This window comes from Danio rerio, chromosome 25 (assembly GCF_052040795.2).
Source record: "Danio rerio strain M-AB ecotype USA chromosome 25, GRCz13ab, whole genome shotgun sequence".
Taxonomy (NCBI): domain Eukaryota; kingdom Metazoa; phylum Chordata; class Actinopteri; order Cypriniformes; family Danionidae; genus Danio; species Danio rerio.
In genome coordinates, this window is record NC_141045.1 from 16320570 (window position 1) to 16344147 (window position 23578).

The 23578-nt window shown below is 34.3% G+C and overlaps 2 protein-coding genes across 36 annotated transcripts in view; one reads left to right on the forward strand and one right to left on the reverse strand.

Moving 5' to 3' along the window:
* Window positions 1–23578, forward strand: part of LOC147830837 (uncharacterized) — a 217932-nt gene that overhangs the window by 155275 nt on the left and 39079 nt on the right. For 3 of the 5 annotated variants that reach the window (XM_087312029.1, XM_087312024.1, XM_087312027.1), the window contains one exon: window positions 19356–19474. The gene's annotated coding sequence lies outside the window, so the exon portion shown is untranslated. Of the gene's footprint in view, window positions 1–19355; window positions 19475–23108; window positions 23284–23578 lie in introns of those variants that run through there. The other 2 variants (XM_087312026.1, XM_087312028.1) reach the window with 1 other exon arrangement.
* pax6a (paired box 6a) overlaps window positions 1–23578 on the reverse strand; it is an 82236-nt gene that overhangs the window by 54262 nt on the left and 4396 nt on the right. For 16 of the 31 annotated variants that reach the window (XM_087310341.1, XM_087310320.1, XM_087310328.1 and 13 more), the window contains exon 2: window positions 3982–4097. The exons of 2 other annotated variants lie outside the window; for them this stretch is intronic. The gene's annotated coding sequence lies outside the window, so the exon portion shown is untranslated. Of the gene's footprint in view, window positions 1–3803; window positions 4098–23578 lie in introns of all 31 variants that reach the window. 13 more of the 31 variants (XM_087310322.1, XM_087310308.1, XM_087310345.1 and 10 more) reach the window with 2 other exon arrangements.

The following is a 23578-nucleotide window of genomic DNA, read 5'->3' on the forward strand; positions in this document are numbered from 1 at the left end:
CAACAGAAATTTGAGAAATCAAAAAGTATACACAGCGGCTTCTGGTGGATTTGCGAAAACAAAAACTGCTAAAAAATGTAGCTCTTGGGACGCATTTTGCTGTTTCCAGAAATGCATATAGCTGTACATAATCAGAATGAGCCTGGCTTGGAATAAAATTATCCAAAATTGTTTGCCAAGCTAACAATTATGTTAGATATTTAGACCCACCAATAAAATTAATCAACCACTGTCTCATAAGTTTGGTTTCTAAACATTGGAATAAAACAAAATCTGCATTTTTTTCAGGTTGGCCAAGCTAATGTTTTTTACACATTAAAGTCCCCTGAATAATGCCTGGTTCGATCACACTGTTGATCTGAACTTATTCCTAACTTTGTCTTGATGGCAACTCTACTCCCAAAATGACAGCAACTTTTTATTTTCAAATTTTTGGGCATTCGAGGAATGATGTGCATTTGACGGGATGGACTGTACCTTGAGGTCCTTTATACAGATTACAAAACCAAAAAAACATTTGTTTTCAAGTGTAGATGGTTCATTTAAAAGTATAGGTTTAAAGCTTTAAGCGGGTATATTTTTCATGTCAATGAAGCAAGTATTTGTTGAGTTTCCAGTGCATTTACTGACCCCTAGGATTAGTAGTAACAACTGCAGAAATTGTCATAAAGAACACACGTGTGGTCTAAGCTCTGCTCCCAGATAAATCTATAGTCAGTGTATAGTGATCGATGATTGGCTCCTGTATTAGAAGGTGGGGCCTCATTCGCCATATTGACCGTTACACTTTTCCCCATTCAAAACTATATGAGTGACATGTTTGTATTCTATAGTCTTGGTCTATTAGCATTTACCTGTTACTGCTGCTTGGCAGACATTCGGCTATCTGGACTAGGCCAAAGAAAAAGAATAGTCACATTATAAAAGCAGTCACAGCAGTTTACAGTGAATCTATAATAGCTTAGGGGGGTTTAGACCCTTTTTTTTAGGGTCATGCCTAACAACATCTCTTGGCTGTTATAAATTCACTGTAAACCACAGTTTGGTCTTCACTTGCTGCTGTGAACATCTACTTTGACCCTCAAACACTGTACTGTAGTTGAGCTGAGGCCTGAAAGAGTTTGCTTAATGTACACTATGCAAAAAGCATACAGTTATCACGTAATACATTTTTCCTGTAATGTAATAAAATGAGCATTTATATAGTGCATTTATTGTGTGTGGCCATGCACCCAAAGTGCTTTTTACAGTTATGCAAGGGAGTCTCTCCTCTCCACCATCATCACATAATGACAGAGTGCCTGTTGGGATCAGTGGTGGAAAGAGTACAGAAAAATAATACTTTAGTAAAAGTACCATTTCTTGCCTAAAAATGTAGTGCAAGTAGAGTTAAAGTGTCTGTTGTAAAAATTACTCAAATTATGAGTTAAACGAAAACCTTTCAAAAGTACTCGAGAGTAGTGAGTGGGTTGCACGGTTTACCGGTACTATGATAGTATCGTGATACTATGACTCCAAAATACTGGCTGTGCCACTGTAGTTTGTAAATGGTAGTGTCGTCATTAATTCTCTATCTACAATAAATAATGTTGCATGTGGAAAAGTCATTGAATGATTACACATTTGCGCAACAATAGACTATTTTAATTGAATAGTCTATGGAGCCTTATAAGGTTGCAAAACTGTGTAGAATGCACATCTTTTATGGTAACCTATTGCATATTTTCTGATGCTTCTGAATCTGTTAATTTCTCCTCCTGTCATTAGGATTTAATAGCTACAACACAATGGATTACTTTGGATTCTTACCTGATAAGACTGAAAGAAAAAAAAAAAACATTCTATGAAAAACCCAAAAATAGCAACAGGAAACATTGAAAATTTTTTTACCACTATAGATATTCTAAGTATGTTGGAACAATGCTCTTTTTGTAATACATTTCCTTTGGTATAATTTGTATCTTTATTTTAATGTATTTTTTTGTTGTTGGTACAATCGCATTTTAGGTGAAGAGACGTGCAAATACTTTTTTCAATAATAAGGGAAATATTAATTCAATTCAAGTAGGCCTATTATGACAAATAAACTATAATATTTCTTCCATTTTTCTTTATCGTATGGATTTGAGTAATAAATTACAGTTCTGCAATACTACTTAGCATCACGATACTTCAGCTGGTATAATATTGTGACATAATTTAATAGTATTACAACAACCCTAGTTAGTAGTGAGTATTACGCTGTAAAAAGCTCAGGCTTTTACATGTAATGTGTGTAAACATAAATTTCTGTAGTGCATTTAGTGATTGCCCAGCAGGCGCAAAAACAACATCATGAGTTAGGTTTATTATTAGGTTAGATTTAGAGCATGACGTCAGGTGACCAAAAATTAATGTTTAGCCGGATTCTAATGACAACTTTATTTTTATGGTCAATAAAGACGTGATTAATATTTGGTTGATTTAAGGTTGTGTTGGAAAGTGACCAAAATCCAACGTGGAGTCAACATCTTAAAGCAACGTCATATTGACGTCCATTACTGACATTTATTAATCAGGTATGGCAACCAAAATCCAACGTCTGATAGACATCATAGTGGTAACATCCACACAACGTCAAGCTGTTACATCATTAAAAATTGATATTTGGTTGATTTTAGGTTGGATGTTGGACATTGACGTCGGCCTGACGATGAGTTCTGACGTCAACCTAATTTTCATTTCCAAACAAAATTTAACGTCCCCACTAAGTTGGAGTACAACTTTAATCTGACGTCATGTTCATTTCTTGTGCTTGCTGGGTGTTTAAGGCCATTTCGATCATCCTATAGCAAACATCCGTCATCTTCACATCAGTGACATGGATCTAAACAGTCTCTGGGTCAAAGCATGTAAAGATTTTGGACATCTTCTTGGACACTTTAAATGCTTACAAACAGTTTGCTGCAATTAAAAATCGCCCATGTCGTGAGGTAGTTTATTATGATGTGATTTACCTTCTAATGTGCAATTTGATTTGACAGAACTGATTTTTCTAACCCCCATAGACAGAACAAAACATAATAGTGACTGCAGGTTGAAGGAAGGTAGTGGAGTATAAGTACCGATACTACACTAAAAATTTGCTCAAGGGAAAGTACACATTTTCAAAACTACTTATTAAGTACATACTTACGTACTTAGTATATTAAGTACGATTCCTGGAAAAACTACTTAATTACAGTAGTTTGAGTATTTGTAATTTGTTGCTTTACACCACTGGTTGGGGTGTACATCCAAGTGAAATGGCTTTTGGAACAAGAAAAGATGTTAAACTTGACTTGATTTTGTCCATTGGGAATTGATTGGATTATTGTGCTTTAGTATTAGTGGATCTTGTGTTATTGACAGGTTGATCTCGTCCTTGGTAAAAACAACATCATATATCAGTTTTAATTCAAATATATCTCTGTATAGTTTTAAAGTACTTGTTTTATTATTACCCACAACTTCAGTTAAACTCTTTTAAGTTGCAGTAGGAGGAAAATTAGCAGCTACTAATGGATTTAAAGAGCATTTAAGTGAGGCGCAAACAGTCCTGTTTTAGCCTTCGCATTAATGATTAGCGCCGTTTCGGTGTGTTTTGAATCTCCAGTAGATAGATTGAGGATGGCATGTCAAAGCACCCTCATCGTTTTATTCTCCCATCCACCTCCCATGTCTCCCGGCTCTGAGTTATTTCCTCCCTGCATCCTAATTAGGATTATCTTTAATTTGCAGGATTACAATTAATAGCTTACTGCAGGTAAGTGATTAAGAGTTACCTGGTAATGACCCCAGGGGACTAACTACAGAAGGAGGAGAAATGATGACAGCTCCTCAAGCCCAACGCGTCAGGCCGCAATTTAAGATGGCCGATTTGGAACGCTCCCCATGAGCCAGCAACACAATGGAGGAGTACGGTTTCCCGCTCTGTAATTAAGGTCCATTGAGTGAAATTACCTTCCGATAATTACCGGGTAGTTGTCAGCGTTTGTTATAGCGTGGTGAGGCTCTGTCTTTCTCTCCTGGAGGCTGGACCCGGCTGGGCCTGGTAGCCTTCACCTCATGTTGGTGCTCTGTGGAGGGAGGAGATGAACGTGTCAGAAACGTGTGGGGATGATGAGGAGATGAGCGCTAGAGCAATGCTGGAGAATACTTGATGCAATTAATAGGCCTCATTTGACACACTGGTAGTCTCTCTCTCTCTCTCTCTCTCTATCTATCTATCCGGTAATTTTTGGCCATTCATTCAACAGTTTTTGTCCATCCATCTGTATTTTCATCTTTGTTTCATTTCGCCATTCTACATATCCCTATATTCTATTTTTCCATCCATCTTTCTGTCCATCCAACAATCCATCAACCCTCTATCTTCCATCCATCCGTCCATCATTCCATCTGTCCAGTTATAGTTTATTCTATCCATACTTCTTTCCATCCATCTGTAATGTCATCCATCCATCCAACCTTCCTTCCTTCCCTCATTCCATCCATCCTTCCTTCCCTCATTCCATCCATCCATCAAACCTTTTATCATTCGATCAATCTTTTTTTTCTATTCATCATTCTGACATTAATTTCACTACATTCATTCATACACTCTTTTATTGTTCATTTGTACATCCATCCATTTTTCTGTATTATTCTGTCTCAACCTTTCTATCATTCCATCCAACTTCCCTCCGTCTGTCATTCTGTCCATCGTTCCATCTATCCATCCATTCATCATTCCATCCATCAATCTGTCATTCCATCCATCCATCCATTCATCTGTCATTTTATCCATCAATCCATCCATCCATTTTTATTCCACATATCCATCCATCCATCCATCCATCCATCCTTTTCATTCTGTCATTCCATTTATCATTCTGTCTGTAATTTCATTACGTTCATCTATAGTTCTTTCTGTTATTCTTTTTTCCATCTATCCACGTATCCTATTTTGTTCCATCCATCAACCCTTCTATATCATTCCATCTGTTTGTCCATCCGTACTTCCCTTCCTCTGTCATTCTATCTATCTATCTATCTATCTATCTATCTATCTATCTATCTATCTATCTATCTATCTATCTATCTATCTATCTATCTATCTATCTATCTATCTATCTATCTATCTATCTATCTATCTATCTATCTATCTATCTATCTATCTGATATATAGTTCCACCCACCCATACATCTATTTATCCATGTATAATTTTTTATGTTTATTTTTTTAGTTGGATTCAAACTCCAAGAAAAATACTGATGTATGTATACATCATTGAACACTAAAGTGAAATAGTAGCACTACACAAATAAGTCTTCTTTTAAAAGAGGTGTTGTAAGTGTTACTTGTGTGCCTGAGGAAGGTGCTGAGAGAAGGTCTGCTGAGAGTTGTTTGAGGACCCTGCATGAGTGCCACCAAGCCAAATGACCAAACTGGTGTTTTCATGCAGCGCAGCAGAGATATACAGTAAGAGATTCTGTCCCATGAATAATGTATAGTCAGAGTGCTTTCAGATGGCCATGTGGAGTCCCAAAGAGAGACGACCTTTTAGGCAGGAAGATTCAGAGGAGGAAAGGTTAAAAACTCACGCTTAATTGAACCCAGCCAGAGTGGCACTAAATTTGTTCAGAAAGTGTGCGTGCATGTGTGTGTGTTTGTGTGTGAGAAAGATATGGAGAGAAAGAGCGATTTAAGCTGTTCAAACACATGCTGAGGCACTTGAAAATTACATACACTGCAGACGGCAATATTCTGATGAACTTAAGACATAAAATGCTTTTAGAAAAGTTATTAACCAGCAAACATTGTTTCATAAAATGGATTCATTACAAATTATTTTCAATAATTGGGCCTACTATATATTTTAAATAGTAAGACCAACTTTATATCAACTTTATATCAAGTTTATAACGATAGTTTGTTCTGTAGATTATCGGAAAAAAAATTCTAATAATTTTGGGCTAATAATTTTGTCCCAAAAATGTTTTTTAAAAAATTAATAACTGCTTTTATTCTAGCCGAAATAAAACAAATAAGACTTTCTCCAGAAAAAAAAATATTATCAGACATACTGTGAAAATTGTATTGCTCTGTTAAAAATCATTTGGGAAATAATTAAAAAAGAGAATAAAAATCAAAGGTGGGCTAATAATTCTGACTTCAACTGTATATATATATATATATATATATATATATATATATATATATATATATATATATATATATATATATATATATATATATAGTCATGATCACCAGCGATCTAGTAGCTGCAGATTGCTTAAGGACTACAAATACACCATTTATGGACTACAAGACCCAGTCATGCAACACACACACAACCGGCTCCTGATTCTGACTGATTGCAAACACACAGCTAATGTTTCTCAGGTACTAATTACAGACACATATATATATATATATATATATATATATATATATATATATATATATATATATATATATATATATATATATATATATATATATATATATATATATATATATATATACGGCTAACTTTGAGACACTTATTGCTGAGTCTTGTTATGTTTAGTGACTTTACGACACGTTTTTTCTTTGCCTTGACTTCAGTGTTGTATGCTGCCAGCCTTTTGACCATTTCTATTTCTACTTGGAATGCCCTCATACATCTGTTTGCTCCTGTGTTGATCAGTGCCTGCCTGACCATCCTGTCAATAAAACCCTGCATTTGGATCCTCACCCCTGTTGTCAGTTTCACATCTCCTTGTTTATATATATATATATATATATATATATATATATATATATATATATATACACTAAAAACATTTAAGCTTATTAGGCAAGGCAAGGCAAGTTTATTTATATAGCACATTTCATACACAGTGGCAATTCAAAGTGCTTTACAGATGTGTTTTCAGTCTTGATTTGAATGTGCCTAATGTTGGAGCACATCTGATCATTTCTGGAAGCTGATTCCAGCAGTGAGGAGCATAGTGGCTGAAGGCAGATTCACCCTGCTTAGACTGAACTCTTGGAACTACTAGTTTATATGATCCTAAAGATCTGAGTGATCTGTTTGGTTTGTATTCAGTGAGCATATCTGTAATGTATTGAGGTCCTAGGCCATTTAGTGATTTATAGACCAGTAATAATACTTTAAAATCTATTCTGAATGTAACTGGCAGCCAGTGTAGAGACCTGAGGACAGGTGTGATGTGCTCTGATTTCCTGCTTCTGGTCAGAATTCTGGCTGCAGCGTTCTGGATGAGCTGCAAGTGTCTGACTGTCTTTTTGGGAAGGCCAGTGAGGAGTCCATTACAGTAATCCACCCTGCTGCTGATAAAAGCATGAACAAGTTTCTCTAAGTCTTCACTGGAAACAAAGCATCTGATTCTTGCTATGTTTTTGAGATGATAGTATGCTGATTTACTAACTGCTTTGACATGACTGTTGAAACTCAGATCTGACTCCAGAGTCACACCAAGATTCTTGACCTTATTTTTTGTCGTTTGACCTTTAGAGCCAAGGTACGCATTCACCTTGAGAACCTCATCTCTGTTCCCAAACGCAATGACTTCAGTTTTCTCTTTGTTTAACTGAAGAAAATTTTGGCACATCCAATTTTTAATTTCATCAATGCATTGGCAGAGGGTGTCAATGGGGCTGTAGTCATTAGGCAGTAAGGCTAGGTAGATCTGAGTGTCATCAGCATAGCTGTGGTAGGAGATTTGATTCTTTCTCATTATTTGGCTCAGAGGGAGCATGTAAAGGTTGAACAGGAGAGGTGCCAGAATCGAGCCTTGTGGGACTCCACATGTCATGGGTGTCCACCTCGACCTACGTTTACCATCCAATTATGTGTACACAGTGTACATTATGTGTACATTATGTGTAACATTATGTTATGTGTACATTATGTGTACATTATGTGTACATTAGTGTACACAGTACCCCATATTGATAGAAAAACACAGAATTGATTACTTTTTTTGCAGAGTTAGTAAAAAGAAAAAAACTGAAATATCACATAGTCCTGAGTACTTAGTAAAAGCATACTTTTGATCTAATACATGGGGAAAGATGCAACAAGTTTTTCACACCTGGATTTGGGGATCCTCTGTCATTTCTCTTTGCAGATCCTCTCCAGTTCTGTTAATTGGATGGTAAACGTTGGTGGACAGCCAGTTTAGGTCTCTCCAGAGATGCTCAATTGGGTTTAAGTCAAGGCTCCGGCTAGGCCATTCAAGAACAGACAAGGAGTTGTTGCGAAGCCACTCCTTTGTTATTTAAGCTGTGTGCTTGGGGTCATTGTCTTGTTGGAAGGTAAACCTTTGGCCCACTCTAAGGTCCTGAGCACTCTGGAGAAAGTTTTCATCCAGGATTTCCCTGTACTAGCCTGCATTCATCTTTCCTTCAATTGCAACCAGTTATCCTGTCCGTGCAGCTGAAAAACACCCCCACAACATGATGCTGCCACCACCATACTTCACTGTTGGGACTGTATTGGACAGGTGATGAACAGTGCCTGGTTTTCTCCACACATACCACTTAGAATTAAGGCCAATAAGTTCTATCATGGTCTCATCAGACCAGAGAATCTTACTTCTCGCCATTTTACCAAACTTTATTTTTTTTCGGCTTAGTCTCTTTATTAATCTGGGGTCGCCACAGCGGAATGAACCTCCAACGTATCCACCATATGTTTTACGCAGTGGATGCCCTTCCAGCTGCAACCCATCACTGAAAAAAATCCATACACACCCATTTAGACACATACACTACAGACAATTTAGCTTTACCAATTTACCAATAGCACATCTTTAATTTAATTTAATTTCCCCCACAATAGACTTGTGGGGGAAATTAGAGCACCTGGAGAAAACCCACGCAAACACAGAAAGAACATGCAAACTCTACACAGAAATGTGAACTGACCCAGCTGAGGCTCGAACCAGTGACCTTCTTGCTATTAGGCAATCGTGCAACCCACTGCGCCACCGTGACACCGCGTTCTAGATTTTAACATGCAAAATAATCTTAAAAATCAATTTAAAGAAATGTTGTAATTATGATAAATAATGTTGTAATGTTATAATTAAATGTTATAAATAAAATAGACTAAAAAACATTTACTAATTATATAATAATTTAAAGTGTTTATCATGGCTTTTTAATGATCAAATTATTAGTATAAAATACCATAAAAGACCATTTCATTTACATAAGCTGGTCCCGATATTATTCCACCAATTTGATCAGGTTGTCCCGAAAACCACTTCAGTCTTTGTGTACATTTACATTTAAGCACACTCCATTGACGCTGTATATAAAATGTGTGCGAGTTCATTTAACGATGCCTGAGGCCTGTGTTATTTTTCGGCGCAGTTCGTTAGCAGGCCAGCAGTGTTAATTAGTACTAAAGGACTCCTCCACTGCGAGCATATGTACTCTGTCACATGTCATTGCGAATGTGTGAATCGCAGAGGTCTTCCACAGTTCACCATGCGCTTATCTTTTACACAGACCCCTCTCGCTTTAAGATGAGTATCTAATTATTCAGGCGAGGCTAATTTAATGGCCGCGGACAGGTCTTATGCGAACGTCTATGTAAATTATGTGCCTCCAATAAAAATTACAGAGTCGGTCTGAGAAGCGAGATAATGTAATAAATTATATTTTAATTTGAATATTAATATTTGAATGTGGCAGCTTCCATATCGGGACGGTTTTCGGGTATAATCAGGATATGGGGATAATTTAGTTGATGGGACTTTAAAGCTGGATGATCAGAGAACGAGTGATGGTAATATTGCCAGGAATGTGCTTGGCAAAGTCAAGGTCAATTGAGTAAATGGGGGGAAAAATGGAGGGAAAGTCCTTACAAAGCATTTTCTGGGGAGGCTTGAGCGAGATTGTTTACTCGTTTTGATAAGTAAGGTGTTTTAATTACAGATTCGCCTTAAAATGCACATTTCAAAGAGCGGGATTCAGGAATGTGTAAAAAACGCTGTTCTTTGCAAAAACAAAATAGGCCGGAGACAAAGGAGTAGAATTAGGCAAGCAGGCTGCAACTTTAGGTTTATTTGTCGTTTGATTAAGGTTAATCCACTAATAAATCCACTAATAATTAAACAAACTGGATTGGATTTCAAGATTATAAGATAACACCCCCCTAATTAATTAAGTCCTTTTAATAGTGAGAAATAGTTGCTACGAATTGTTTCTTAAATAATATTGATAATTAAAATATAGATAATACATTATAAAAATACATTTGACCGTCCCTACCACCCCCTTTTTTTTACCAAAACTGTGCTACTCAGTCTATAAATTTTTTTTTTTTTTGAAAATTCAGAAACCGGCAGATGTAGATCACTGATACACAGTAAGTGTTCAAGGCACTTTTCTTCTTTGTTTCCACATACAGCCTAAAAGTAAAGTAAAATTGCTGCATAGTTTGTATAGTTTAACTGTAAAAAATGCAGGGTTCCACATAATTCATTCATGTTGACCCAACACAAATCGATTGAGTTAAGTTAACACTTTAAAAAAATTAATGTGGATTGAACATAAAAAAATAAGTTGTCCCAATGAAATATGTTTCAGCTGATTTTAATTAAGTAGTTTAATCAAGCAAAAAAATTATATATTTTTTTGTGTACAGTAACCTCTGAAATAGCAAATCTGAGTATACTGTAGGGTCAGAATACACTAAATATCCCCAAAACACTGAAAACTAAAATACATTTCAATAATAAATGAGATGTAATTGAAATACATGGATTTCATTAACTGAAGCTTAAATTACACAACTAGTGTTAGTGAAAAAGTTGACCCCACCCTGGTCATCAATGTATAATTCGCACTTTGGATATAAGCCTTTGATTTAGTTGCTAATTCATATTAATTTGTATGATTTGCTCAGGCCCCAATGATGATTGGGATTAGGGTTGGGGTTTGGGGCATGCCTCATTTTAAAAATTGTACGCTTTCTTACCAATGAAATTGTATGCATTAGTACTTTTCTGACAATACATAAAATTGTTATGTTTCATCGTGAGGCTGTATAAACGTACTATTGAAACAAAGTTCCAGCACTAAAAAAGTCAGTTTATAGACTTATCTGTCATAATTCTGAGATTGACTGAGAATTCGGACTTTTTTCTTGATTGACAAAAAAATTGTAACTTGTAAATTGTATTATTGCAAATTTATATTTACATATGAACTAAGAATTGTGCTAAAAACTGAATATGTACTTTGATGTTTTTCTCTGAACTGCAACATAATTTCTTAAAATTTTCTCACATTTTTCATAATTATAACTACTGAGTTTACAGGCTTGATATTTGTCACAGTTCAGAGTTTATATTTTGCAGTTTTGACTTTCTTTAGTTTTAAAAATTTCTGAAATGCAGTATGCTAACTCACAATTTGCAAGCTTATAACGTGAACTTGTAAGATGTAAACCCAGAATTTTGAGAAAGAGTTTGCATTTCATAATTCAGTACAATAAGGTTTTAATAGTTCATGCATTTACTAACATTTACTTGTACAGCATTTATTAATCATAGTTCAACATTTACTAATGCCTTATAAACTCCTAATTCATGCTTGGTAAAATTAGTTAATGCACCGTGACTTAACATGAACAAGTGTATTTTCATTAAGTAATGTTAACTAACATGAACAATAAATGTATATAATAATAAATGTATTAATCATTGTTTGTACATGTTAGTAAATGCATTAAAAACATTAACTAATACAACCTTGTTGTAAAGTGTTACCCACAATTTAGACTTTTTTTTCTTAGAACTTTGACCATTTATTCTGGTATAATCAGGTTGTGCTGAGATTTTAATTGATAGGACCTGAGGTTGGATGATCAGAAAATGAGTGATGGTAATATTGCCAGGAATGTGCTTGGCAAAGTCAAGGTCAATTGAGTAAATGGGGAAAAAATTAGGAAAAGTCCTTACAAAGCATTTTCTGGGGAGAAATGCTTTAATTACAGATTCGCCATGTGCTTGCATTTATAAACACATTTTAGGAATTCAGGAATGGGTCAAAAATGCTGCTCTGTGCAAAAAAAAAAACGAAAAAAGAAAAAAAGTAGCCTGGAGATAAATTGGCTGTATCTTTCAGATATAAGATAAAAACTGTTTAATTGAAAGACTAAACAGACCTTGCATTTACAGAAATACAGTAGAAATAGAAATAGATCTTGCATTTATATCTCACAATTTAAACCTTTTTCCTAGAACTCCAACTTTTTCTCATAATCTGAAATTTAAAGGATTTCTAGCAAGTTTGACTGTATTTCTTATCATTTTAAGTTTATATTTAGCAGTTTTTAGATTTTCTTAGAAGCCTGCCTTTATTTATTGCAAATGAAGCCATACACTGAGAATGCAAAATTAATTGAAACAGTGCCACAAAAAAAGCAAAAAAAATCTGTACAGAGAAAGGTCATATTTAGATTTTCTTTTGGTCTCATGCATTCACGTGATGCAAATTTGCATGTCAGAGTCAGGTCAGACCAAAACTGAAATAAATCAAAAATATATTTGCACTCATTTTTGGTCTGAAGCATTTGTATGTGTATGAATTAAAGTCAATAGAATCAAAAGTTTAGTGTAACAATGGCCTTTAGAGTTTATCTCCTTTTTTCTCACAATTCTGATTATCGCAGTTCTACAGTTCTGTCATTTTCTCAGAACTTCAACATAGTTTGATTGGAGTTATGTAGATATTTTCACAATTTAGATTTTTTTTGTTTGACTTTTGTCTTTTTGAGAAAAAAAAAGAATAATGAGATATTTACTGGCAATTGCAAGTTCATAACTCAAAATTGCCACATTAATACTCAAAAGTGTGTTAAAAATCAGAGTTTAAATCTCAGAATTGTGAGGTTAATTCTCTCAGTTGTGTGTTAGGCTTCCTCACGATTTCCACTTTTTTATAGTGGAGATCATACACTCATCGGTCATTTTATTAGGTACACCTGTCCAACTGTTCGTTAATGCTAATTTCTAATCAGCCAATCACATGGCAGCAACTCAATGTATTTAGGCATGTACAACAGACATGGTCAAGTCGTGGTTTTTGGTGCCAGACGGGCTGGACTGAGTAGTTCAGAAACTGTTGATCTACTGGGATTTTCAGGCACACACATCTCCAGGGTTTACAAAGAATGGTTTAAAAAAGAAAAAAAGCCTTCCTGGGTATTGTTGCTGACCATGTCCATCCCTTTATGACCACAGTGTACCCATCTTCTGATAACTACTTCCAACAGGATAACCTGCCATGTTAAAGCGTGAATCATCTTAGACTGGTTTCTTGAACATGACTATGAGTTAACTGTACTCAAACCGACAAATCTGCAGCAACTGCGTGATGCTATTAAGTCAATATGGACCAAATTAAATAGTTATGGACCAAAATCTCTGCGAATTATTTACAATTCCTTGTTGAATCTATGCCATGATGGATTAAGGCAGTTCTGGAGGCAAAAAGTGGGTCCAACCCGGTAGTAAGCTGTACCTAATAAAGTGACGGGTGGGTGTATATACACAGTTTCTCGTTTCTAATTATCTAAAAGGTTAACTGTCCCTTTAAAATATACTTGATTGTACTGTTTTCTGTTTAATAAACCAATCACCATTGCAAAACATCAACGTAATCAAAATTACACCCCATTTACACCAGAAGTGAAGATCATTTGCTTGCAGTGTAGACATAATGTTATATTCCATATCTCTACTGCCCAGAAACCCTTTTCCATAAGTGATTCCTGAGATATGGTACTATTTAAACCTGTATGTTGGGCATCTACAGTATTAATAAAAGCATAGAGGTTATTAAGACATGCATTTTATGTGGTCTAGCTGATCGTATATTAACCTTAATCTTAATTGATTTGCATTGAATGACGGACAGCAGCGAGGCAGAGCTGTTTCCACCCCTCGTGGCCCTGCAGAGTAAAATATTAACACATTCACACCGTCGAATTATATTAATGCTTTTTAGACAGCATTTGCATAACATATCAGCCACCTCTTTCCACTTAAAGCTCACTCTTGGTAAAGCCATTGCTGAAATTTTGTATTAGCATTTTTTACATATTACTGAAATGTAATATTTAAGTGCATCTGCTTCTGTGAGGAGTTTAAGCTCTTATGTTTTTTAACATAAATATTTTCATTAAAATGAGAGTTCTGTGCTTCTACTTATTTATATTGCACAGGATACAGCTGTACTTTTAAATCTAGTGTAAATTAAAAAAATAGTTTGAGGTCCAGTGTTATTTTAGTATCATTAAAAAAACATATATCTTTCCAATTTAAGCACTTATTTTATTATGACTTTTGTTGTTTTAAAGCTTGATGGGTCATGGTCATCATTGCCAATTATTGAAATCATTTATTTTAGACATTTACTTCTACAAATTTGGAGTAAAGTCTATCTCTGCACCTCAGCTCATCTTGTCATGAAAGTCGGTTATTTTAAAATATGCAAAAGTTAAGTTTTTTTCGTCGGTTTGTTTGTTTGTTTTTTAGATCCAGAGCCATGTTCTGTTTTCAAAGAAACAAAGGGATTGGAACCACTACAAGACAGCTCTTAGTTAAAACGATGCCAGCAGGGATATTAAAATAAATAAACACAACACCTGATCACCAGAGAGTCCTTGGACTCCCGAATTTCCTGTTTAAAGTATTCTTTTGCATAATCAAATGTCTTACTCAGCAATGCGAGTAAAGAACTATTATAGGCGTTCCTAAAGGACATTACACTTAGTAGTTCTACTCTTATTTCTTCTTAGTGTGAAAATAAAATTTTGACCAATTAAACCAACCAGATTTCTGTCCAAGTTCTTTCATTCAGAGAAAGAAAGTGATTGGAACCACTACAAGACAACAGTGCATTTAAACATTGCCAGCAGAGAGACTTTTTAAAAAAGAAACATTTGTACCTTTTTTTTGGGAATAAACCACAGCACCTGATCACCAGAGGGTCCTTTGGCACCCAAGTGTCCTGTTTAAAGGATTCCTTTAACTAATCAAATCTCATGTTTAACTTATATTAAAGAACTGTTGTCCACTTTTAAATATAAAGGCAATTTTTTTTTATTTTTTAGCAATGGCCGCGAAGAACCATTTTTGGCTTCAAATATTTTATTTTACTTATTTTAAAAATCTTAACAACCAGATGCAGATCCATGTTCTGTCTTCAGATAAAATGGGGTATTTAAACCAATACAGGTTAGTGCTCAATTAAAACAACGCTAGCAGAGACACCTGATCACCAGAGGGTCATTTTGCTCCTAAGTGTACTGTATAAAAGATTTCTTTAAATAAGTATACTGTATGTACTGTTTAACTCATATTAAAGAAATGCTGTTCACTATTAAAAAATAAGAGCAGTTTTTGCCAGTGAAGAACTATTTTTGACACCTTAAAGAGCATTACAGTTAACTGTTATTCAAAAAACTTAGAGTGAAGAGCATTTGAATGAGATCCATATCTAAATTTAGTCTTTCAGATGAAGTAAGGGAAGAAACTACTACAAGTTAATGCTCAATTAAAACAATGCCAGCAAAGACAAAAAACCCCAAAACCTGATCACTGATCACAGGGTCCTTTGCCTCCCAAGCGTCCTGTATAAAAGATTATTTTAAATAAGCATATCTCATGTTTAACTTAAAATAAAGAACTGATGTTTACTATTAAAAATAAAGGTGATTTTTTTTTCCAGCATTGGCTGTGAAGAACCATTTTTGGCTTCAAATGTCTTTTTTAATGTGAAGAGCATTTTAAAAATCTACACAACCAGTTGCAGATCCATGTTCTGTCTTCAGATAAAATAAAATATTGAACCAAATACAGGTTAGTGCTCAATAGTGATGGGAGGTTCAGATCATTTTACTGACTCAGATCTTTGGGTCTCTTTCATCGAGATGAACAAATCTTTTTTTTTTTTTGAGTTACTTCATTTGTTTCGTTCAATTTGCCAAAATATCATTAATATGTTAAAAGCTGCTTCCAAACACATCTACAACTAGCCCAACGGTTGATCACACTACAATGAAGTCATAAGTAGAAAGCTATAAGTAAGAGAAAATAATTATTCATTCTTTACCTAGTCTTTTGTATATGATTCCACTTTGTTTTTTGGCTCAGCTCACCTCTTCATGTCTTCAGATTTGAGTGGTTCATTCTCGTGACATTGACAGTCACATATAATCTAGCCAATGCAGTCTGAGCCGGAAGGGAGTATGAATTAGTTCACCTTTCTTTGGGTTTTAAGTTGTTCATCAAGTGACAGACTGGGCAGCATGTAAAGTGTGATGACTCACGAAATGAATGGAACAAATCTTTTTCCGGCTCTAAATGCATATGATTGGCTTCTGTCTTTTACATGATGAACAAGTGACTCAAACCCAAGGATTCAAAAGTCTTGAAAAATGAACGAAACCACCTGCACAACTGTGTGCATCCACGGATGACCGAATCACTCTCTGAGAGGACTCGTCTTTCCCGAGTCACATTGAAGATTCATTCAAAATGGGCAAATCGTTCAAGAACGACCCATCACTAGTGCTCAATTAAAACAAAGCAAAGACACCTGATCACCAGAGGGTAATTTAGCTCCCAAGTGTCCTGTATAAAGGATTCCTTTAAAAATGAAGGTATTTTTTGCTGATAAAAGTTTTTTAAAGAACATAGTAACCCATTATTCAAAGAACTTTTTTTTTTTACTTTGTGTGAAGAGTATTTGAATGAGATCAAGATCCAAAGGATGAAACTGCTATAAGACAAAAACCACAATGATCACCTGACCACCAGAGGGTTCTTGGGCTCCCAAGTGTCCTTTTTCACTTGACACCAATTTTTGTGCAATGGAGAAGTTTTATGAATGTTAACTGTTCTTCCTGTAACCGTATCATTCTGATAATTGGCCTTATTGTAGCATGTCGGAGAGTTTGTGTACATTTTTGTGACAACTTTCATCTCCCTCATCGTCTAATAAAGGTTAAAACGGTGCAGAAACAGAGCCAACATTCTTCCTATAAAGCAGAAATAACATTCGTTTGAGGGCCACAAACTCACAGGCATGCAGAACAAGCCTTTTTGTCTTACATTATCCATTTCCATCCTGCCATTAGTCGGCCAGGCGTCTTTTCCTGTGATAGCTACACAATGAGAGCGATATATTTTAATTTAAACACCATAAACCCGTTGAGTGCTTAATTAACTTTTACCATCTTTAGGGGAAGAAAGCCAATTTAGAGACGCTAGTGAGGGTTTGATTTGATATCAAATGGTTTTACATCAGCCGTCCATTTGCCAGGCCTTTTGAGAAGCTGATTAACGGACTGAATTACTGTGTTGGTAAAATTCATCCCCTTTCCCCATGGGAAATCTCCTCTCTCGTGCAGCGAGCGTGATTAGCTCAGCTATTGTTTTTCTTTAACTGTATTATTTAATGAGCTTTAAGCAGACAAAAAAATGGGAAGAGCTCATTTTCATTTGAATATTTCGCATATCAGCATTGTGATTTTTTGAAGGCTCCACAAAATGAGTCTTTCTTTGCTTTATGAATTCGGGTCAAGGATGAGCGAAGACTCTAGAGATTTGAAAAAAATCTGTTAAAATTTTTGTTTAAAATATGCATTTGACAAGTTTTTTTCAAATGTAAACATTTATTTATTCATTCATTTTTTTTCGCCTTAGTCCCTTTATTAATCAGGGGTCGCCACAGCGGAATGAACCACCAACTTATCAGTTTACCTAGAGGATATCCCCTCCACCGGCAACCCTATTGTCAACAATTGATTAATATTGTTAACATTTAACATTGAGAAATATTATAACCTAATATAATCTAATGTTTTTACTATTTGTATATAATCTAATCTTACATTTATATTTCAATACATTTATTTATTATTGTGTATTATTCATTTCATTTTGTTTTTATATAGGTATAAATATGAATAGAATTTATATCATTTAAGGTGGAATTATTATTATTATTATTATTATTATTATTATTATTATTATTATTATTTTAAGAAAGGTGGAAAATATTACTTAACTATTAATTACCTATTACTAAAAATAACAAAAATATATTTCTATTATTTTATAATATCTATTTTTCTGTTTTTTATTTATTTTTGACTAATATGAATATTTAAAAAATGTCCACTTGATTAGAACAAAATTGTGGATATTTTGAATTAAGTTTTTTTTATAATTTTTTGTGTTATTTATATATTATATATTTTATTATTTGAATTTAATAAAGGTAGAGGTGTTATTGATCTTTTTAATTTACGGTATAAATGTTCAAATTTTTATTATTAGTTTGATTTAGGGTAAAAATTTAGGGTTAAAATAACAAAAAAGTTTTAAGTTTATTATTATTAATAATAATAATAATAATAATAATAATAATAATAATAATAATAATTTTTTAAATGTCCACTTGATTAGAATAAGAATTGTGGATATTATGAATTATGTTTTGTTATTACTATTTTTTGTATTATTTATTTATTTATTATATATTATTTGAATTTAATAAAGTTGGAGTTATTATTAATCTTTTTAATTTAAGGTATAAATGTTCAAATTACTGTTATTTATTATTATTATTATTATAAATGTATAGTATTTTTATGTTTTTTTATTTGCTGTAATGTCATTGAACTGTTTTTTAATAGATCTCTATCCCTATTTTAAACAAGTCTAAGACTCAAAAAACAAAGAAACAAAAATGACACTTTAATTGTAGTATCATTGCTACAGTGAACCAAAAAACTTGTTTGTTCACCAGCGACACCGAACAGAGCTGAATAATTACACAGCACATTAAGTGATCAGATATTAATGCCATTAAAGGCTGATTTTCCAAGAGCTCTTTGCCCATATGGATCACATGATTCTCCAAATGGAAATGGAAATGATCTTTAATTAAGAGAGCAAGCCAAACATTTTCATTAAGTCCGCATGACAATGAGCTCAGGGATCAGACGAGTCTCCAGAGACACTTGCTTTCTCTCCATCTCTTTCTCTCTGATCCAAGATGGGCTTTTTGTGGCAGTAAAACACACATGAGGCTCCAGCCCGAAGGCTTGATCCCCCTTTCCCTTTTTTCCCTCTCTCTCTCCCTCTCTCTCTCTCTCTCTCTCTCTCTTTCTTTCTGTCTTTTTCCCTATCGGCAAGGATGGAGAATGAGGGCCCCCTTAAGCTCAGCCCCCACTCCACTCTTATCTAGCATGTTAACAGATGTAATCCTATTACAGTCTTTTATTCTCTGTTTTCTTTCTCTCTTTCCGACGCAGGCTAATATCTGCTGGCAAGGCCTGAGAGGAATGGCAGATGCCCGGCTGTGTGACTGGCCTACATGTGTAACTAGTGCCTCCTTAACCTCAGTAAATGGCTTTCTGTGCTCCGTTTAGGGGTATGTATGTTGTATTTAATTCAACTCAATTGAATTCAAATTGATTGCTTATTTGTAAAGCACTTTTCTCAATAATTATTGTTACAAAGCAGCATTACAAAAGGTCCAGCTTTATAAAAGGTTACTACATTACAGTCAATATCAGAAAGTTGGATAGGGTGGACAATATAATATATATATATATATATATATATATATATATATATATATATATATATATATATATATATATATATATATATATATATATATATTGTATTCACATTATATAGCAGTATTTGTTTCAATACAACAGTATTTTTTATTTATTTTTTTAATTACAAGAAAAAATCTAATAATTAGAAATGTAGTATATCTGGAATTGTCAGACATTTGAACGTCATTAAAATAGATAACAAAATATCAGCGCATATCACTAACGTCAAGTCAAACCAGTTATTAAATAGATAAACGTATATTTCAGGGCAGAAGTCTGTCATATTTAATTTAATTTTTAAATTGATCCCAAATGCTGTTTAATGGAGATTTTAATGGATTGTTTTTTGTTATAGAGAGTTTATTTAATTTCAATCAATAGTATTTGGATGCAGCCTTTATGATGCAAGCTGAGATTGCATCACTCGGCGATGCAATGTCAGACTTAATGCACTCAATGGAGCAAGTGACGTCACTGTGATGAGTAGGGTTAAGGGTGGGGTTAGGTGAGCACATTAAAAAGCATTGGATGCAGCTCAGATTGCACTGCACCGAGTCTGCAGCCAGACCCCTCTCATTTCAATGGTGATTTTAACACATTTTAAACAAAATACTCAATTCTAATAACTTATTTATATCGCCTTTGCCTTGATTCATTGATTCATTCATTTTCTTGTCGGCTTAGTCCCGATATTAATCCGGGGTCGCCACAGCGGAATGAACCACCAACTTATCCAGCAAGTTTTTACGCAGCAGATGCCCTTCCAGCCACAACCCATCTCTGGGAAACATCCACACACACATTCACACACACACACACATACACTACGGACAATTTAGTCTACCCAATTCACCTGTACCGCATGTGTTTGGACTGTGGGGGAAACCGGAGCACCCGGAGGAAACCCAAGCAAAGGCAGGGACAACATGCAAACACCACACAGAAACGCTAACTGAGCCGAGGTTCGAACCAGCGACCCAGCGACCTTCTTGCTGTGAGCCACTGCCTCGCCCTTTGCCTTAATATTTTATTAGTTATTTTACAAGATAATAGTACTCAGTTGATACTAGTATACTAGTTTAAATTGCAATTTAAAGGCTTAACTTGGTTAATTACTTTAGCTAGTCAAGTTAGTTTAACTAGACAAGTCATAATCCCACACAGAAAAAATCCATATAAAGATATATGTTTTGAAAAAGGTTTTTTATATATGTGACATATATAAAATTTTCCTATATTATTTGTACATTTATTTGTACAAATATGCGTGCACACATGTACCTGTACAGGTTCATTTATACATGTATATTTGTTTGCATATAAGCACATATATGTTCACCTATATGTTTGCTTATATATTGGTAAAAGTATTAAAATCCATAACTGCTAGACAACAGAAATAAAAGAAATTAAAATGTTTTATTTACTAAAACACAATCAAATAGTAAAAGAAAAAATATAGTACAAGAACTAAAATAAGACAAAAAAACTGAACAGAAAAAATTAAAACACAAAACCATTTTGTAATGCATTTCCTTCTTTTCCACTATCTGGTTACAAGAAATTGACTTTGTAAATGTTTCAGGAATTAGTAGACATCATAGCTTTCCATCTCCTCTCACTTTGCCATAGTTAAATTCCTAAACATGCCAGTAACATTCATTCATTCATTTTCTTTTCGGCTTAGTCCCTTTATTAATTCGGGGTCGCCACAGCGGAATGAACCGCCAGCTTATCTAGCACGTTTTTACACAGCGGATGCCCTTCCAGCCGCAACCCATCTCTGGGAAACATCCACACACACTCATTCACACTCATACACTATGGACAATTTAGCTTACCCAATTCACCTGTACCGCATGTCTTTGGACTGTGGGGGAAACTGGAAAACCCGGAGGAAACCCACACGAACGCAAGGAGAACATGCAAACTCCACAAAGAAACACCAACTGCCCCAGTCAAGGCTCGAGCCTGCGACCTAATTGCTGTGAGGCGACAGCACTACCTACTGCGTCGCCTGCCAATTACATGTAATACTAATTTCAAGTGTTCGCACATACGTGTTTTGCATAGTTTTTAGTCAGTTCATATTATTGCCTTGATAATAAAAAATATGAGCTATGACAGTTGCCAAAGTGAGATATGAGCTATATATCAGATATATCTTGTATGTATAAATAAGGCTTATATGTGATATAAAGAAGCAATACAGGAGACTTATATGGCCTGTATTTGCATGCACATATATGCACATCAATTTTGTGTATACAGTATATACACATAAATGCAGCAAATATATTATCATATATGTGCATATATACTGCATATATGTTTCATATATATATATATATATATATATATATATATATATATATATATATATATATATATATATATATATATATATATATATATATGCGCATATATTCTCATATAGGTTCTTTCCATGTGGGATTGGACAATGGTGGTTTGTTCTGTAGCCAATCAAAAAAAATCTTACAATACGACCATAAAAAATATTTTTTACAAATTTTAAACCTTCTTTTATTCTAGCCAACTAAAAAGCCTTTCTCCGGAAGAAAAGAATGATTGGATATTAAATATTATAACAAAAGTTCCTTGCTTTTATAAACATAACTTAGCAAATATTTGAAAAAGAATTACATTTTCAGAGAAATGTTACTTTTTCCTTGTAACTATTTATGTAAACTACAAACCACAAAAAAAACATATAAAACAAAACAAAACTAAACAAAAACATGAACAAATGTCACATTAAAAAGTTTATATAAACGTTTATATAATAGAATGTTTTAAAACTATTTTACAAATGATTTAACAAAAAAACAGCTACAAAGAAAACAAATTACAACCAGACAACTAAAAATCGACCAAAGAAAACAAAACAAAAACAAAAAAAACAGGAACCAAAAATATTAAATATCACACAAAAAAAAGTTAATTATTAATATATTTATACAATATATTTTTGCTATACATTTTATTAAGACATTTAGTACTTAGTATTTCAGTAACAGTATTAACAAACATTGAACTAGCATTTACTAATTTATTCATTCATTTTCTTTTCGGCTTAGTCCCTTTAATAACCTGGGGTCGCCACAGCAGAAATGAACCGCCATCTTATCCAGCATATGTTTTACGCACTGGATGCCCTTCCAGCTGCAACCCATCTCTGGGCTAACTAGCACTACTAGCTTACTAAACTACTAATTATCTGTTTATTAATAGTTAAGGTAGAAGTTGGGTTTAGGTTTTGGTTAGGATTAGGGATAATAAGATCATACTTTATAACAACTAATGAACAGTTAATATCTTAATAACAGGCAGGTAGTTTGTAACATGAATTGTGACCTAAACTAAAGTGTTTTTCTTCTTTAATTATATAAAATTGTTTCTGTCTTTTTTATTTTTCAGAAGACAAATCCGATAGACCGCTATATGAAAACGCATAAGAAACATGAACTCCTTGTCTTATCTCAGTCCAGACATCCAGCCAATAAAACAATGCAGCACTTCTGGTCTGTATAAACAAAAGACTAGTGTGGTGACACAGTCTAGTGAGTTATAAAGCTGAACAGCAGTGAGACACATCTGTGCACACAGTCTGCTTCACTGCATCACTCATGTGTTTGCCTGTGGGCGAAAACCCACTTCTGCTCCTGTTCTATCAAACTGCGGATGGTATATGGTCAGCATAGTCAGAGAGAGTGAAAAACCAAGACTTTTTAATTGTCTACCTGAACCGCTGAGCTTAAATTGCGCATACATCAGCCAAATCATGATGTTCTACTGAGTGAACATAGAGCAAACAATGGTTTCGTTACAGCGCGTTACAAATTCAAACACTATCTTCGTTTAAACACAAAGTCAGAAGTCTAGTTTAT